Genomic DNA, 19,730 nt, shown 5'->3' on the forward strand with positions numbered 1-19,730 from the left:
CACGCCTCAATTTCTGTTACTTCAGTACAACTCATGCTCTTATCTTGATGTGTCAGCATCGGCTCTTCAGCACATTATGAAATGAAAGCCAAAAACAGATACTGTTTCTGAGTCACTCTGGCATTAGAACACAATCTAATCTCTCTTCAAAGTTCTCCAGGAAAATAATTAGAGCATCTAATTCCTAAGAAATTATCAATGTTCCTGTAAAAAAAATCTCAGGTATTTTATGGCCTTTCATTTTTTTGTCTTTTTGGTTAAAAAAAAAGCAAAAGAAAATAATGAGTGACACAGAGATCATTAAAGAGGCTGTAACAGCTGCTAAGGTGTAGGGAAGACAAAGTGAGTCAGGGTTAAAATCGAGATTAGATAAACCTCTTCCCCCACTCATCAGCTTGAATACATCAGCTCTTCTGACTTCAGATGATCATCTTTTAAATGAAAGAAATGATATGATGGGAAAATTAAAGGTAAAACATGAATGTTTTCAGGTGGTAGGCAAGAAGAAAAAGAAAGTGAAAGAGGAAAGGAAGGAAGGAAGGAAGGAAGGAAGGAAGGAAGGAAGGAAGGAAGGAAGGAAGAAAGGAGGGAGGGAGGGAGGGAGGGAGGGAGGGGAAGGAAGGGAGGGAGGGAGGGAGGGAGGGAAGGAGGAAGAGGGAGGAGGAGGAGGAGAAGGAGGAGGAGGAGGAGGAGGAGGAGGAGGAGGAGGAGGAGGAGGAGGAGGAGGAGGAGAACTTGAAGAAGAAGAGGAGGAGGAGGAGGAGAAGGAGGAAGAGGAGGAGGAGGAGGAGGAGGAAGAAGAAGAAGAAGAAGAAGAAGAAGAAGAAGAAGAAGAAGAAGAAGAAGAGAAGACCAATTAATCCAGTATTAGAAATCCTGTGTAAGTTTTTTGTCATTTTATTTTTATTTTTTCCATATATTTATTATTGTAATTAATAGCAAGGTGGAATACTGTATCAATATGAGATAACCAAGGGACAGCAAAAGAGATGAGAGATAACATAGTACATTTAGGACAACAATCATTCATTATATGACTTTTAGTTTCTATATCCTGGAGGTCCTTTCATTTAGCATCATACCATATGGCCTTATCTATGTAGGTTTTGTTCTATTGTAAACCTCTGCTAGGAGAGCCCAAGGTTTCTACTGATTATGACAAATGAGGGAAACCATTGAGCCTATGTTCCTCTGAGTCTGGTTTACTTCACTTAATATGATTTTTTCTAAGTCTTTCCATTTCCTTACAAATGGGGCAATGTCATTCTATCTGATGGCAGCACAGAATTCCATTGTGTATAAACCACATCTTGTTGATCCACTCATCAACTGAGGGGCATCTGGGTTGCTATGGTAAATAGTGCTGCAATGAACATCGTTGTGCTAATGGATTTAGAAGGTCCTTGTTTCTGGACAATTGGGTAAATGCCTAATAGTCGAATTGCTGGGTCACAGGGGAGCTCTACGTTTAGTCTTTTGAGGAACTGCCATAGTGCTTTCCATGGTGGTTGAACAAGTTTGTAATCTCACCAACAGTGTAGTAGTAATCCCTCCTGGCCACATCCCTGCCAGCATCTTTTGTTATTAGATTACTTGATCCTGTCCATTCTAAATGGAGTAAGGTTGGAATCTTAGAGTTATTTCGATTCGCATTTCTTTTTTTTTTTTTCTTTTTTTTTGCCAGTCCTGGGCTTGAGCTCAGGGCCTGACCACTATCCTTGGACTTTCTCAAAGCTAGAGCTCTACCACTTGAGCCTCAGCACCGTTTCTGGCTTTTTTTTCTATGTATGTGGTACCGAGGAATCGAACCCGGGTCTTCATGCATGCTAGGCAAGAACTCTACCACTAGGCCAAACTCCCAGCCCTTGATTCGCATTTCTTTTATGGCCAGACATGTCAAGCATTTCTTCATGTGTCTATAGGCCATTCTTATTTCTTCTTCAGAGAAGACTCTCTTTAAGTCTTTGGCCCATCTTTTAATGGGATAATTGCTTCTTTGGAGATTAGTTTTAGAGTGATTCAATTTTTTGAGCTGTTGATATATTTTTAGATATGAGGCCTTTGCCTGTTGTATAGTTGCTGAAAATCTTCTCCCACTCTGTAGGCTTTCTAGTTAATTTGCTAGCTATATCCTTTGCCATACAGAAGCTCTGCAGTTTAATGCAGTCCCACTTATCCAGACTTTCTCTGATTTGTTGTGTTTCTGGGTCCTTATTAAGAAAGTTTCGACCTGTGCCAAGGAGACTTAGTGTATCTCTTATTCTTTCTTGTAAAGTTTTCAGTATATCTGCTTTTACCTCAAGGTCTTTGATCCATTTGGAGTTAATCCTGGTGCAGGGTGACAGAGAACTTTAGCTTTCTGCAGGTGCTTAACCAGGTGCTTAACTTTCTTCCATTCTATTTTTTGTTTCCCTTATCAAAGATTAGGTGGCCATAGGTCTGTGGGTTGATTTCTGAGTCTTCAGTTCTATTCCATTGGTCTTCAGGCCTGTTCTCGTGCCAGTACCAAACTGTTTTGGCCACTATAGCTCTGTAATAGAGTCTAAAGTTTGTTATCAAAATTCCTCCTGTGCTTTTCTTTCTGCTAAGAATTGATTTTGCTATACAGGGTCTGTATTATTCCATACGAAATTTTGGATTACCTCTTCTATTTTTTTAAAGAATGACATTGGGATATTGATGAGTATTGTGTTGAATTTGTAGATAGCCCTTGGCAAGATTGCCATTTTCACGATGTCCAATCCAGGAGCATGGGAGGTTTTTCCACTGCTTCAGTTCTGCTTTAATTTTCTTTTCCAAGGTTTTAAAGTTTTCATCATGAAGATCTTTTACATTCTTAGTTACGTTAATTCCTAGGTACTTTATTTTCTTTGAGGCTATTGCAAAAGGAGTTGCTTTCCTGATTGTTGCCTCATTCCTCTCATTGTTGGCATATGGGAAGGTGGTTGATTTTTGAGGGCTAATTTTATACCCTGCTATCTTGCCAAAGTTTTGAATAAGCTCAAGGAGCTTGGGAGTAGAGTCTATAGGATTCTTTAAATACAGAATCATGTCATCTGCAAAGAGGGAAAATTTCACTTCCTCTTTTCCTATTTGGTTTCCCTTTATGCTTGCTTCTTGCCTTATTACTCTGGCTAGGAATTCTAATACTATGTTAAAGAGGTGTAGAGAGAGTGGGAATCTTTGTCTTGTTCCTAATTTTAGAGGAAATTGCTTTAACTTTTTGGCATTAAGTATAATACTAGCTTTGGGTTTGTCATACACAGCCTTTATTATATTGAGTAATGTTCCATGGATTCCTAGTTTCTCCAGAGCTTTTAGCATAAAGGGATGTTGGATCTTGTCAAATGCTTTTTCTGCATCTATTGAGACAATCGTGTGGTTCTTTTCTTTGTTCCTGTTGATGTGTTGAATTATATTAATTGACTTGTGTATGTTGAACCAGCTGTGTATCCTTGTGATGAATCCTGTTTGATCATAGTGTATAATTTTTTGAGACTCATCCTGTGTAAGTTTTATGAAGGAAAACCTCATTTAAGACATTCCTTACAAGCACTAGTTTTCCAATGCTTTCAGAATCAACCTTTTTTCAAGCAAAGTTTTACATAGAAGAATAAAATATTATATGCTAAATAGAAACAGTGTCTTTTCCCCTATGTCCTACTAGTTTATATACTGAATAACCTTGTCTGGTAATGCTAGATCTCTGAAATTTAAAGAATAAATATAACCCCTATATTCACAGAAGTTGATAAACAATCCTAAGTAACCTCCTTCTGGATAAATCTGAAGTGATGGCTGGTATAAAATGGAGAACTGTTGATGGATACTTAGAAACTGAAATCCAGTGGTACAGGGGTATTTGGAATGAGCAAATAGCTGTAATCCCAGCATTGTCTAACCCAAAGCCAGTCTTGATTGAAAATTCTGCAAAGAAGAAAAGGACTGACACACAATATGCATAAGGACAGGCAGAGTACAAACAGTCATTCCCACAGCAAGATTGAGCACTAAAGCTAGACAAAGTGAAGATTACAGATAGATGTTGAGAAACCTCATTTCATGACAGTTCACTGGAAAGAGGCTAGAACTCACACAGCCTGGCAACTTAAGGGCCAGGTGGAAGGAAGCAGTAAACAACTGAGCCTCAGATTGGGAAATAGAGAAAACATCTTATAAAGAAAATTGCAGATGCCTGTTCCAAGGTGTAGTGTGACACCAAATCTCAGGGAAAACATTGGTAACAGTGTGTTCTGAGAGAGAGGCAGGCCCAGATAATGGTTTCAAATTGGAAATAGTTGAGGAAATTGAGATTCCTTAGCTTGGAGTTGAGGTTTATGAAGGCCGTAATAGCTACAATAGATGGAATGTGTGCATTACCAAAATTCATATAAATCTAATTCTCCAATTAAATGACATTAGAAAATGTGGTGTATGGCAGGGCGTGGTGGTTCACACCTGTAATTCTAGGTACTCAGGAGGCTGAGATCTGAGGATCACAGTTCAAAGCCAGCCTGGGCACTAAAGTCCATGTGAGACTCTTATCTCTAATTAACCACTAGAAAACCGGTAGTGGTACTATGGCTCAAGGCATAGGGAGGTAGCCTTGAATTGAAGAGCTCGGGGACAGCATCCAGGCCTGTGTTCAACCCCCACAACTTACAAATGAGGTGTGTAGAGGTAATTAGGACATGAGAGTTTCATTCTCACAAGTAGGGTTACTGTTAATTATGTTACTATGCAAGGATATAAAGTAAAAAGTAGTAGGCCGCAATAAGCAGAGACCTCATCAAAACTCAACCATCTTGGAATTCCAGCTTTCAGATATGACAAACAAATATCTCTTGTGAATCATCCACCTAGACCATGGTATTCTGTTCCATCAGCACAAAGTGAGTAGACAAGAGCGTCCTTACACATCCACATTGCTATAGAAGAGGAAGGTGAACAGTCTTAAGCAACTCTAGAAATCCATAGAGCTTTCCTTTTTATTTCTAGTCTCTCGAGCTCCACACCAATCTATCTAATTTTATGCTGCATCATTAATGGAGTCTGTCGACTTGAACTTAGAACACAATGGCTTACAATTAATTGTGCTTTTACCCTTCAGAATTCCTTCTTGTCCTATAATCCATATTCTTTTCCACTGGCATCCCTATCTCAGTAACCAAGACAAAGACCTAGAAACTAGTCAAAGTACTTACTCCTTCTTATAACTCCCCAACAATTCTGTTAGTAAAGCATCTCCATTCTACTTCCTTCTGTCTTCCCATCTCTCCTCATCGATAATGTCTACATGCAGGCCTCATCACCTCTTCCACATTTGTTGGCAATATTCTTCAGTGGGTCTCCCCAACTCCAGACTTATTTTCACATAAAATATCTTAATAGAAAATACTTTCTCCAAAAAAAGCAGGAAAATATTACTATTGTCTACAGTAGCCTTCCTAATGTGAATGATAAGAACTGCAGTACTAGGAACAGGCTTTGGGCAGGTGGGGCAAAGTGGATAAGTTCTAGAAAATTAAAAACACAATTTAATAGGAGTATCTCTGAGATCACAGCAAACATTAACATACGAAAGTCTGAAAAGTCAGTAAAGAAAATTATTTAAATCTATGTTGTGTGTGTTTCTTAGATGTGTGTATGTGCACACACACACATACACACACACACACAATACACACACACACACACTAGTGTTGGTGGTGGCACTGGGGCTTGAACTCAGGGCCTCATCTTCTCACTTAGCTTTTTCACTCATGGCTAGTGCTCTACCCCTTGACCCCATCCTCAGTCGCAGCTTATTGATAGTTAACTGGACATAAGTCTCCAGACTTATTTGCTTAACAAGGCTAGATTCAGCCCATGATTCTCAGATCTGAGCCTCCTGAGTAGCTTGAATTAGAGACATGAGCCATCAGTGCCTCCCTAGACTATATCTTCTTTTGATTGCTTAATCCTTCTTAATTTTTCATGCAGTGTTTTATAAAATGTATTTCTGTCAATGCTGATGTAGAAGATGAAATCTAAACTCATAGTTACTACCTATAAAGCAATATATAAGAAGCTTTTGACTTTGTTTGTTATTGCATTTATCAATCAGCTCAGGAAATCTTTATTGACTGGATATTAAGTCATGTGCTAAGGATGTGACAGTGAGCAATTACTACACTTGACTCATGTCCTCAAGCATCTACATATCATTTCCATAAATCATACCTTATGTTTCTAAGCCTTTGCATGGGCCATGGCCACCACTTATGGCAGTGTTGCTCAGTCTTCATCTAAGATATTGTTCATTTTTCAGGGTTTATGCACTAACACAAACTACTTAATCACAGAGAATGTCCTACTATTGTTAATTTTTATGCTAAGAACTGTGTGTGACATTGTGTTCTGTAGATGTATATTGAATCAGGAATAAATAAATGTAGTAAGATGTTAAAATTGTTTCATTTTGAATTCTAAATTCATTATGGTTTTTGTTACAGATAGGGATTTCAACTTTTTTGCCAGGTCTGGGGCTTCCTGGGCACTCTACTCGAGCTTTCTCAACGCTAGCACTCTGCCTCTTGAGCCATAGCACCACTTCTGGCTTTTTCTGTGTATGTGGTACCAAGGAATCCAAACCAGGGCTTTGTGCATACTAGGTGGGCACTCTGACAGTAGACCACACTCCTGACCTAATTTCAACTTTTTAAATGTTAATATTTAACTTTAATAACATAAAGTAGTCATTACCTTAAGGAGATGTTTATAACTATAATTTTAATTTTATCTTTTGACTTCATATCTTAGTTGTTTGACATAAATTACAGGCATACCTGTCACATTTTTTAATTGTTCATGAAGTACTAATTAGGAAGCCTTACACAGAAATAGAATTGAAATGTCAATTAAAACTGCAGATAAAGTTAAGCATGATGATACACAACTGTAACACTACCACTAAGGAATTTGAAACTGGAGAATCCCAAATTTAAAACCGGGTTGGCTCCATGATAAATTCAAAGTCACTGGAATCCTCTCCTAAAAACATCCTCCATTGGTCTCACTGTGTGAATGTTTATAGAGTCCTGTTTAGTTATGTCCAAGTGTAATTTTTTGTCTTGTACTATACTCTGGGTTTACTTGCTGATGAATAAGCACATTCTAATTACTTCAAATGAGGGAATCTGTGTTTCTTTGGGTCTGGCATACTTGGCATAATATAATTTTTCCCAAATCTGTCCATTTCCTACGAATGGCCATTCTTTCTGTTGGAAGCATAGATTTCACATAGTGAGACCAATGGATGATATTCTTAGGAGAGGATCACAAGGATTCAATAGCTATGATCATAAAAAAGAATGATGCTTATTGAAATCAACCAAGAAATGGAAAAAGAGTTTTACCTGTGGTTCTTTTTTTGTTTTTATTTGTTTTTTTCCCCTTTTGTTGCTGTTTTTGATTTCTGTATCTTTTGTCTTGTATGTAAGATTATCTGATTTGGGAAGGGGAAATGGATGCACAGAAATGGTGGAGCAAAAGGTAAACAAACTCATTAGTGATAGACATGATACACTATGTTGGAAATGAACTATACAATGCAAAGGAGAGGGGTGACAGGGCCAGGGAAAGAGGGAGAAATGTACTCAACACTTGACTTATATAATGGTAGGACCTCTGTACATCACCTTTACAATATATTCTCAAGATTAAATAAATAAATAAATAAATAAATGTAAAGTCAATCATAACTATATTGCAAATCCTGTTCTCAGAAAAGAAAAATCTAAAGTTTAATTATAAATAACCTGATGTCAGAAAAACAAAAATACATAGTAAAAAAATCTTTGTCTTATCATTATGCAACCATTAAAGATTTCAGATGTTTACCTTTCAGTATTTGTAAACACGTAAGGACAAATGGAACCAACATTGTTAATAGGTTAAGAAATCAAAAATTGAATTTTTGTTTGCTTCTTTTTATAGTGACAAGTGAATATGTTACTTCTTTTTCAGTCTAACTCATTATAGTCAAATGTCCACAAATGAATTATTTTGGCAATAATAGAAAAAGAAATATGGAAGACCTGTAGAGAAATAGTTATGAATCAGTGAAGTCAAAGTGAGGAGATAAACTTGACAAAGGAGAAAAGAGATTACATTTAGGTGTAGGTAGTGCTACTTAGCATGTGGTAAATCCTGGGTTTGATCTCTAGCACCAAAAGAGCAAAATCTTGATACATAAGGCCATATAATGTGAAGCTAATTGAAAGGACCTCCAGGATATTGAAACAAAAGCCATATAATGAATGATTGTTGTCCTTAATGTACTATGTTGTCTCTCATCTCCTTTGCTGTCCCTTGGTTATCTCATATTGGTATAGTATCTCACTTTGTTATCTGATATATTGAATTTATTTGTATTTGGTTATTTGAAATTTGATAGGGAAGGGGGGAAAACCAAGACGGGTAGGGGGTGTGGGGGGTGGAGGGAAATGGGTACCAAGACATGTGAAAGGGTATCAATGTATGTGAATTAATGCACCTTCTATCTGGCAAATATCATGTAACCCTTTTACTAATTACAATAAAAAAAAATTTAAAAAAAAGAAATAAAGGGGAAGTTAAAAGCAAAGTACTGTCTAGAAAAGGGAAAATAAAAGGAAATAAAAAGAACAGGAAGAAAGAGGCCGGGGGAAGAGAAGTAGGAAGAGGAGGAGGAAAAAAAAAGAGGAATATGATCAGTCCCTAACCTGAGTAAATTCTATCATACACCAGAAAGAATATTTGACAAAGATCACTGATGCATACTGGCAGAGATATGAAACTCATAGAGACTACCAAATTGAGGGAGGCCATATCATCTTGCAAGATATTACTCAATGAATTCCATGGGAATGTGCACAAAATAAATTGGAAAAGATCTCTAAACGTTGTATCTACTGTGGTTCCCACATGGTGGAAAGGAACAACAGTGATGCTAAAGGGGAACTTCCACAGACTTATCTTCCTTGTCTCCTTAATGGATCAAAACCAGTAGTCTCTGATGTGTGGGGGAACAGACAATGTCATCCCTAGAAGAAGGATGAAGCTGGTTGCAGGTTGGATGTCTACTTATTAAAATGCTCAGCAGACTGAGATGGTGCAAGTGACCATAATCCAAGCTACTTGTAGATGAGGATAACAGAGTCAGGATTTGAGGCCAGACTGGGCAAACATAGGGAAGCTCCAAGCACAAAACTGCCTCAAGAGAACATACTTATAATCCAGATACATGATATAGTTCATACTGTGGCTGAAACTGACCTAGGTAAAAAGCACAAAAACCTGAAAAATCAAACCCAGCAAGAAAGGCTGGATGTGGTTGTTAAGTAATAGAGTAAATGCCCGGCCAACACAAAATTAAAGTCATCCCCTACAGAAGGAGAAAGAAAAAGTCAATCGATTCAAGAAATTCATTACTCCAAGAACTAAGGAAAGAGCTCCTGATTAAGAATGAAACTTATTAGCCTGGCACAGCGGCTTACGCCTATAATCTAGCTTAAGAGACTGAGATCTGAGGATTATGGTTCAAAGCCAATCCCCGTACAAAAGACCCTGTGAAACCCTTATCTCCAATTAACCACCGGAAAACCAGAAGTGGCACTGTAGTTCAAAGTGGTAGACTTGTAGCCTTGAGCTGAAGTGCTCAGGGATAGTACCCAGGCCCAGAGTTCAAAGCCCTATGACTGACAAAAATTTTAAAAAAGAAAAAGTCTGTGATATTCTTTTTTTTTTTTTTTTGCCAGTCCTGGGCTTGGGCTCAGGGATTGAGCACTGTCCTTGGACTTTCTCATGGCTAGCACTCTACCACTTGAGCCTCAGCACCACTTCTGGCTTTTTGCTATGTATATGGGGTACTGAGGAATTGAACCCAGGTCTTCGTGCATGCTAGGCAAGCACTCTACCACTAGGCCAAACTCCCGGCCCAAGTCTGTGATATTCTTATCTTCAATAAACTACTCAGAAAAAAAGCCAAAAACGGTGGTAAGGCTCAAGTTGTAGAGCACTAGAATTGAGCACAAATAGGCTCAGGCACAGTGCCCAGGCCCTCAGTTCAAGCTCTAATACTGGCGAAATAATAATAATAAATAAAGGAGAATAAAACTTATTGAAAATGAACTGTATTACATGTGGGTAGGGATGGGAGTGAAGAACTAGAAGAAAACAATAGAAAGGGTAACATCGTCCAAAAAGAAATGTATTTTAACTGGGCACAGTGGCTCACGCCTATAACCCTAGCTATTCAGGAAGCAGAGCTATGAGGATCCCGGTTCAAAGACAGACTAGGCACTCAAAAATCCATGAGATTTGTATCTCCAATTAATCACCAGAAAACTGGAAGTGGTACTGTAGCCTTGAGCTGAAGAGTTCACAGACAACACCCAGGCCCAGAGTTCAAGTCCCACAACCAACCAAAAGAAAAAGAAATGCACTCTTTACCTGGATTATGTAACTGTAACCCCTATGTACATTATCTTTATAATAACAATTTTAATTTTTTTGAAAAGAATGAAACTTAATCGGAATAGAGAATGCTCTTTTGCCATACCCCTACCCAACAGCCTAGCTAGTGAACTGTAACAAATGACAGCAAGATACTTCTAGGGGAAAGACAAGAGAGAAACCAGAACAAGCAAAAAGAAATACTTGCTGACTGAATTTTTTTTATAATCACAACTAAATATTTAGCAGACAATGTCTTGGTGCAGCAACGTGATTCTAAGCACAAAGCTATACATAGAAGGATTTAAAACCTGTGGTACCCTACAGGTAACCATAGAAACAGCAAATATCAGACACAGCCAATTCTTTGATTCCTAGAAAAGCCAGGTTCAATGGCTCAGACCTGTAATCCCAGATTTTCAGAAGACAGAGAGTGAGAGGATCACAATTTGAATTCAATCTGTGCAAACAAAGCTAACAGACCCTAAGTCAATCAATAAGCCTGGCATGTGATGTGCATCTATGTTCCCAGATATGTTGGAAGTATAGTAGGAGAATCACAGCTGGCCTGACCCATGAGATTCTATCTGAAGAATAAGTAAAGCAAAATGAAAGACAAAAGGGGCTGGAGTATGGCTCAAGTTGTACAGCACCTACATAGAAAGAGTGTATCCATTTCTAGATTTAAAAAAGAAAAGAGAGTATTATTAAAGGATTCTTGATTTTCAAATTGAGAAACTAGACAAGATATTATAAAAAGGCAAGAAAAATATCATCAAGAGATGAGGCAATTACATTCATCTTTAAGACAGACACCAACAGCAAACCTCAGATTCAAGAAGCTTAGAAACTATCGAGCAATGTTTTTAAAAAAGCAAAATATAAAAACAAATATATATTCCAACTGAAAAAATGAAGATGGAATAATCTTCGTCTGCTGGAAAAGAAACTTTACACACAGAGGAATAAGATACATAGTACAGAAGGCTTCTCACCAGATACCAAGCAAAACAGAGCACAAGGAGTGATATCTTTCAAATTCCAAAGAGACAAACTATTCAAATGAAACTATCTTTTAAAAATATGAAAGGGAAATAAAAGCTTGTGTCAAACCAAAATGGAGGGGACTCATCCTCAGAAAAGTCATCCAAAGGAGATATTAAAGGAATCATTATGATATCAAACTGATAATTAGCTCTGTACAAAAGTTAAGAAGAGAACACTGGAAATAAAATGAAAGTAAAATATGCTGCTTACTTTTAATGCTCTCAAGGAAAACAAAAATAATTTCAAAATAAAAGTAATTTAAAAGTATTTTGTGGTCACATCAGATGTAAATTGAAAGATATGTCAGCCAAGCATGAAGAATGGAAGGAGAAAGTGATAAAATATAATTTAAACTAGGATGCCAAAGGAGCAACTGACCTAGTAGCTTACAGAAAAAAAATACAAAGGAACTCAATTAAGTATTCTGAAAACAACTTTTTTAAACTATTCAACAAATAACAGAAAACTTCCTCAACCTCACCCATCCAACAGAGGTATAAAGAACTTATAGCAGAGAGTATCAGAGAAGAAATATTCCTAGAGACATTGTTAGGAAAGACAACTTCTTGGTAAATACTCAAATTAAAGGCAGAAGAGAACTGCATTCAAAAATATTAATGGAGGGGCTGGGAGTTTGGCCTAGTGGTTAAAGTGCTTGCCTAGCATGCACGAAGGCCCGGGTTCGATTCCTTGGTACCACATACATAGAAAATAAGCCAGAAGTGGTGCTGAGGCTCAAGTGGTAGAGCTCTAACCTTGAGAAAGTCCAAGGACAATGGTCAGGCCCTGAGCTCAAGCCCAGGACTGGCAAAAAAAAAATCTTAATGGAATTGCCAGTTACCAAACTGTACATTAGATGGCAACTCTTTTTTTGCCAGTCCTGGGCTTGAGCTCAGGGCCTGAGCACTCTCCTTGGACTTTCTCAAGGCTAGAGCTCTACCACTTGAGCCTCAGCACCACTTCCGGCTTTTTGGTATGTATGTGGTACCAAGGAATCGAACCCTGGTCTTCGTGCATGCTAGGCAAGCACTTTAACCACTCGGCCAAACTCCCCGCCTGATGGTAACTCTTTGTACAACTACCTAAAGACAATATAAAAAGAAAAATGAATCCTATGACTTCTCAATAACCAGATCCAAAGATACTGAAATGGATAAAGAACCAGATGAAGAATTCAACATTCCAGTTTTTAAAATGATCAGTTTCCTCAAACAGGATTCAAACAGATGCAAAAAGGAATAAAGTCAATTCAAAAACTGGACAAGAAAGTCAGAAATATGGATGAGAAACTCAGAAAGAATATTAAGATTCTGAAAAAAGTAAATAAAAATGTTCAAGATGAAAATTTCAACAGATCAAGTAAAAACAGCAGGTTTCCCTTTATACTGCATGAAGAAGAATAATATCAGACATTGAAGACAAGATTGAGAAAATAACTGCCTTCAGACAGTGATGAAAAAAACAATCCACATGAATGCAACTTTTAAGAACTGTGGAACATGATCAAGAGACTGGACCATGAGGTTGAAGTAGCTGAGCTATTTCAACTACAAATATAGAAAATATATTCTTAATGAAAATATGCCAAAATAGCTAGGTTTTATGGTGCCAGAGCCATGTCTCAATGGCAAAAATACACACAGACTGTAGGTGAAACGTGAAAAATGCTATATAGAAAGCAAAACTAAGCAGCCAAGTGCCAGAGGCTCACACCTGTAATCCTAGCTACTCAGGAGGCTGAGATCTGAGGATCAAGGTTCAAAACCAGCCTGGGCACAAAAGGACGTGAGATTCATATCTCCAATTAACCTCTAAAAAATAGGAAATGGGGCTTGGCTCAAAAGCCTGGCGGTAGCCTTGAGCTGAAGAGCTCAGGGACAACACCCAGGACTAGTGCAATCCTCATAACCCACACAGAAATACTTATTTTTTTTTATTTTTTTTATTTTTATTTTTTTTATTTTTGGCCCCTTTCTCTTTCTGGCCCCGCTCGCTCCGGCCCCGCTCGCTCCGGCCCGGCTAGGCCCTCTTTCTAGCTCAGGCCCTGCTCGCTCCGGCCCCGCTCGTTCTGGCCCCGCTTGCTTCTGCTCGGCTTGCTCCAGCTTGCTCTGGCCCCGCTCGCTCAGGCCCGGCCAGCTCTCGCTTGCTCCTGGCTCTGCTCGCTCCGGCTCCTTCTCGTTCTGGCCCCGCTCGCTCCGGCCTCGCTGGCTCTGGCTCGGCTCGCTCCCGCACGCTCCGGTCCTGCTCGCTCCGGCCCGCTCGCTCCGGCCACCACTCGGTTGGGCTCTGTTCACTTCAGCTCAGCTTGCTTCTTTCGCTCTCTGTCGCCGTCGCCGTCTTGTCTCTGCCACTTTTCCGGTTTGGTTGTGTCTCGTCTCTGCCACTTCCGGCTTGGTTGTGTATGTGGGATACCGAGGAATCGAACCGGGGTCTTTGTGCATGCTAGGCAAGCACTTTAACCGCTAGGCCAAACTCCAGGGCCCACAGAAATACTTATATCTAACAAAATAGTCTTCAATACAAAATACATCAAAAGAGAATAAGAAGGTTATTACATATTAATAACAGGAAAAGTCAATCAAAGAGATATAGCAATTATAAATTCATATGCACCAAATATTGGTGCCTGATTTTATAAAAATAAACACTACTGAACATAAAATCAAATAGTTCCTGATATAATCGTGAAAATGTCAGTGAATAATTAGACTGCATGTTAGACCAAAGAGAACCAGAGTAATAGAAACCCATCCAAGAGTAAGCAGAGCACTCATTCTATTCAGTAGCATAGGGAATTTTTTCCCAATTTACATCAAATTATAGGTCAAGATGCAAATCTTTATAAATGCAAGAAAATTATTTGTATCTCATGAGATCACAAAACAATGAAATTTGGCATTAATAACAAGAATTACAGAGCCAGCACAAAAACATGGAGATTAAATACGAGTCTTTGAAGAAATTGGAGAGGAAATGTTTTTAATTCCTAGAGGAGAAAAAAGAAAATGAAAATACAATAAACAAACCCATGGATACATTAGAGGCAGTTTTAAGAGGGTAGTTCATGGGCCAAGAGTTTGGCCTATTGGTGGAGTGTCTGCCTAGCATGCACAAAAACCCGGATTCTATTTTCCATACATAGAAAAAGCCAGAAATGGTGCTGTGGCTCAAATGGTAGAACTTTAGCTTTGAGAAAGCCCAAAGACAATGCTCAGTGCCTGAGTTCAAGCCCTAGGATTGGGGGAAAAAAAAGAAGATAGCTCATCATTTCCTAGATTTAATAAAATCAGAGAGACCTCAAATAAATAAGTTGATGATACATCTTAAGCTCTTAGAAAAATAAGAACATGCCATACAGAAAATAGCAGAGAAGGGTTATCAATGTTCAAGAAGTAATATATACATTATATGATGAGTGTTCCTGTAACCCCTCTATATGTCACCCTGACAATAAAATACAAGAAAAAAAGAAAGAAAAGATAGCAGAGAAGTAGGAGTAGCAAGCTATGTGTGTGTTCTTGTTAATCTTAGAAACATCATTTTAATAATACTATAGAGAAATAATAAAATATCAAAAGGTTTCCTCTACTAGCTCAATATTTATTCTAATTTTCTTTTTATATGTCTATCCCTATACATTTATACACATATATTAATGTAGAATATGACACTAATTATTAAATCCTGGCAATAGAAATATTTATTTTATTTCATTGATTTAATTCACTTTATGATGTGAATATTTGCTTTCATTGAATTACAGTGTTGAAAAAATAAGGAAGATAGTATTACAGAACATAAAGAGCTTATCAGGCTGATGCAATAGAAATATTTAAAGTCTTCAAATACCAACACATTCCTTGTTGCTTCTCAAGTGACACAATCTGGATTGCTACACTCACTATAAAAATACATTTAGCAATTATATATGGAATCTCAATACCTGAGAAGATTTTATTTTCCTGCAAATGACAAAATTTTATTTTTATAGATAAATAAAATTCTATTGTATTTTTCTTTACCAATTATTTCTCCATTTGTTTATTGATAGCTAGCAAAGCTGACTGCATAACTTAACTATTGTGAGTAGTGTAACAAAAATCTACATGTGAAAGTGTGTCTATAAAAAGCTAACAAAAACCTCCATGTGAAAGTGTCTCTATAGTAAGCTGACTTGGATTCTTTTAGAAATGTGCCCAGAAGTGTCATTGTTGGATCAGATGGTTGTTTTATTGTAAGGACTCTCCATATAGATTTCCATGGTAGCTAGAATAATTTCCACTCCCACCAGCAATGAATAAGGCTTACTTTCTCTTGCTTCCTTGCCAATATTTGCTGTTGTTCATTTTCTCAATGAAAGACCTCTGACCAAGTTGAGAAGGAATCTCAGTGTAGTTTTTTTAATTTAATTTTGATTTGCACTTACCCAATAACTAAATATGTTGAACATTTTTGGGTCTATGTATTGACCATTTGTATTTCACCATTTGAAAAAAATGTATGTACAGTTCAATCGACCATTCATTAATAGGAATATTTCTTTTGGTGCTCAATGCTTTGAGATTGTTACTTATTCTTAATATTGATTTTCTACTAAAAAAAAACTAGGAAAGATTTTCTGTTTTGGGGTTATTTTCTTACTCTGTTGATTATTTCCTTTGCTGTAGACTTTTATGATTCAATGCACTTCCACTTGTCAATTCTTACTTTCTTGAGCAATTGGAGTCTTACTGAGAAAGTTGTTTCTTGAAGTATTTTCCTCTATGTTGTCCTCTAGTAGTTTCAGCAAGATCTATAATCCATTGTGAGTTGACTTTTATACAAGATGAGATTTCTTAACATCGATTTTTGTACCAGTCCTACAGCTTGAACTCAGGGTCTGGATAGTAATGCTAAGCTTTTGTGTTCAAGATTAGTGCTCGACCACTTGTGGCCCAGTACCAACTGGTGGTTTTGTTGTTTAATTGGAGAGAAAAATCTCATGGACTATTTTTCCCAGTCTGGGAACCATGATCCTCAGATCTCAGCCTCCTGAGTATCTAGGATGAAAGTATGAGCTACTGTTGCCTCATTTAATACCTTTGGATGATGAAAATACAGTTATGCTATTATTGTGTACAAAATTAATATATAGTGCATATCTATTATGTGCCAAACTGCTCTAGATGTATAAAATTAATATTTCAAAGACAAAAAAATGTTTTGTTCTTCATGGAGTTCAAGTCTATGGATGAATGGTGACAATGAAAATGACCAAATTATGTGTAATTCTGAGTGATAATTTCTATGGAGAAAAAGTAAGGTAAGGTTGGTGGGGACTACTTAAGAAGAGTGTGACATGAAACTTTACACAGAGATGTTGGTAAGTACTTATTTAAAAGGTGGCTTGTGATTCACAACCCATTCAAAAACCTAAGGGAAAACTTTCCCTAGAACAAGATAAAGCTAGGACAAAAATTTCTGAGTGAAATACTAAACGAAGATGAAGGAGTGCAGTTTAACTAAAGTAGAGTGAGCAAAACAAAGACAACAAATGCTGGCAGTGTTTGGAGAAAGATGAACCCTACTGCACTGCTGGTGGGAATGTAAATTAGTTCAGCCACTCTGGCAAACAGTTTGGAGGTTTCTTAAAAAACAAAAAATAGACCTTCCATATAATCCCACCATACCACTCCTGGACATCTATCCTGAGAATCATAACCCAGGATATGATAAGGACACGTGCCCAGCCATTTTCATCTCTGCACTATTCACAATAGCCAAGTGATGGAAACAACCCAGATGCCCCATTACAAATGAATGGATTACAAAAATGTGGCATATATACAATGGAATTCTACATAGCCAACAGACAAGATAAAATAGTGGCATTCTCTGGGAAGTGGATGAAATTAGAGCGAATCATGTTGACTGAGAAAAATCAAGACCAAAGGAACAAAAGGCACATGGTATCCTTAATATGTGGATATTAGATCCAAACAGTAAAAAAAGGATGATTCAATATTTGGTTACCCAACATTATGGAAATGGTCTTAGAGACATAAACACAACTACATAGACATAAAAATCTGTGATGGGCTATATACACTAGAGACATAATGTTTTATTACATATATTAACTTGCATCTATGACATACAAACCCTCAGCTTAATTTTTATTATGTCCTAAAATCTATGTGCCAATGGTTATATAGAGAGATTCCTTTCTTGAATACTTGTTTGCTAAACATGATATTTGAAATATGATGTAAAAATCAATGTTCATAAAATCTTAAAAAAAAAAAAAAACAGAGAGACATGGGATAAGACTTTGGAAATGTAGCATAGAGGAAAAGTCCTGCAGGACTTGCACTATATGGCATTTAGCTTTTGTTCAGAATTAAAAGAAAGAGGGTCATTGGAGGATTATGATAAAAGGAATGGAATTATTAGTGTGTTAAAAGAATATCCACATCGTAAATATGAGAAGGCAACAAAAGCAGAACCAAGAAAACCAATAGGAAACTATTACCATAGTCTATAGAAGCAATTGCAACGTCTTGTAAAAGTTAAGAGAATTGGTCAGATTCTGCATATATGTATAAGATCAAGCAAAGATTTCAACCTGAACAACTGATAAAAGACACAGTTGCTTTCATCGAAGTTGGAGACAATTGTGAATAAAAGAGATTTGAAGAGAAAGATTAAATTGACCATTCTGATTTCATATGACTATTACATATCCAAGTTGACATGTTTCATTGGCAATTGGATGTTTAGGTTTGAGGTCCTGAGATAATGTCTGGTCTGGGATATATATATATAATTTTATCTATGCGTTATGTATTTATCCATATAACTCATATTTATATAATTATATATATTGTTATGCATAGTTATATGTATGTATATTCATTATATATGTTATATACATATATGCATTTTGTTATATAGAGAGATATTGGTTCTATGTACATGTATATATAACTCAACTTTGTTTTCATACATAGCTTCACGTTTTACACAGTTAGATGTAGTTACTCATTTAATATAATCTTACTTCACTCTCAGAAGGAATAAATATAGATAAAATGTTGTCAAGTATTTTCTGTAAAGGCCCGCATACCAATTACTTTAGTTTTGAGGATGTCTCAGTACTAAACCCTCAAATTTATTAATATGGTTTAAAATCAACAAATTATATATAAACAAATATCACTGTTCTGATAAAACTTTATTTGCCAAAATGTAATGTTGTTAGTTGAAATTTTGGTTACCAATGCTGATGTAGCTACGCAAGAAAAGATCAAGCACACTCAATGTGAACAAAAAGTGAGACAACACTTGAAGAAAGAATAATTTAAATCTATAAAATTCAAGTCATAATTCAAGTTAGAGACTAAAATTAATTGGAGATATAAGGGTCCTTATGACATTCAAAAGAATAGTTTTAGTAGTTTGAGTAAAATAAATGGGTTCAAAAGCTTGGTTTCAGTTGGTTCAAAATAGAATAAGAGGAAAATAAAAAGCTTCAAATTTTCTCCTGGCAGTTATTCTAGAAAAGAAGAAAAGTGTAAAGTCTAGAGATTTTCTGTTATAAAAAGGGGACACACAAACTACGTTATTTTATTTTGTGAAAATGACCTAATGAAGAGGGGGAATGGCTTGTGTGGAATAAAAGCTTCTGGTATCATGTCCTTAAGAAAGAAAAACTTAGGGGCTGGGAGTTTGGCCTACTGGTAGAGTTCTTGCCTACCATTCACCAAGACCTAGGTTCGATTCCTCGGTATGACAGATACAGAAAAAGGCAGAAGTGGTATGATGGTTCAAGTGGTAGAGCACTAGCCTAGGGAAAGCCCAAGGACAGTGTTCATGCCCTGAGTTGAAGCCCAGGCCTAGCAAAAATTGAAGGAAGGATGGAAGGAAGCAAGGAAGGAAGGATGGAAGGAAGCAAGGAAGGAAGGAAGGAAGGAAGGAAGGAAGGAAGGAAGGAAGGAAGGAGTGAAAGAAAGAAAGGAAGGAAGGCAGAAAGAAAGAAAGAAAGAAAGAAAGAAAGAAAGAAAGAGAGAGAGAGAGAGAGAGAGAGAGAGAGAGAGAGAGAGAAAGAAAGAAAGAAAGAAAGAAAGAAAGAAAAAAGAAAGAAAGAAAAGAAAGAAAGAAAGAAAGAAAAGAAAGAAAGAATTATAAACTCAGACATGCCAATGAAGATATCATGCTTAGGTATAAAT

Source organism: Megascapheus bottae, chromosome 6 (genome assembly GCF_031878675.1).
Source record: "Megascapheus bottae isolate mThoBot1 chromosome 6, mThoBot2.hap1, whole genome shotgun sequence".
Taxonomy (NCBI): domain Eukaryota; kingdom Metazoa; phylum Chordata; class Mammalia; order Rodentia; family Geomyidae; genus Megascapheus; species Megascapheus bottae.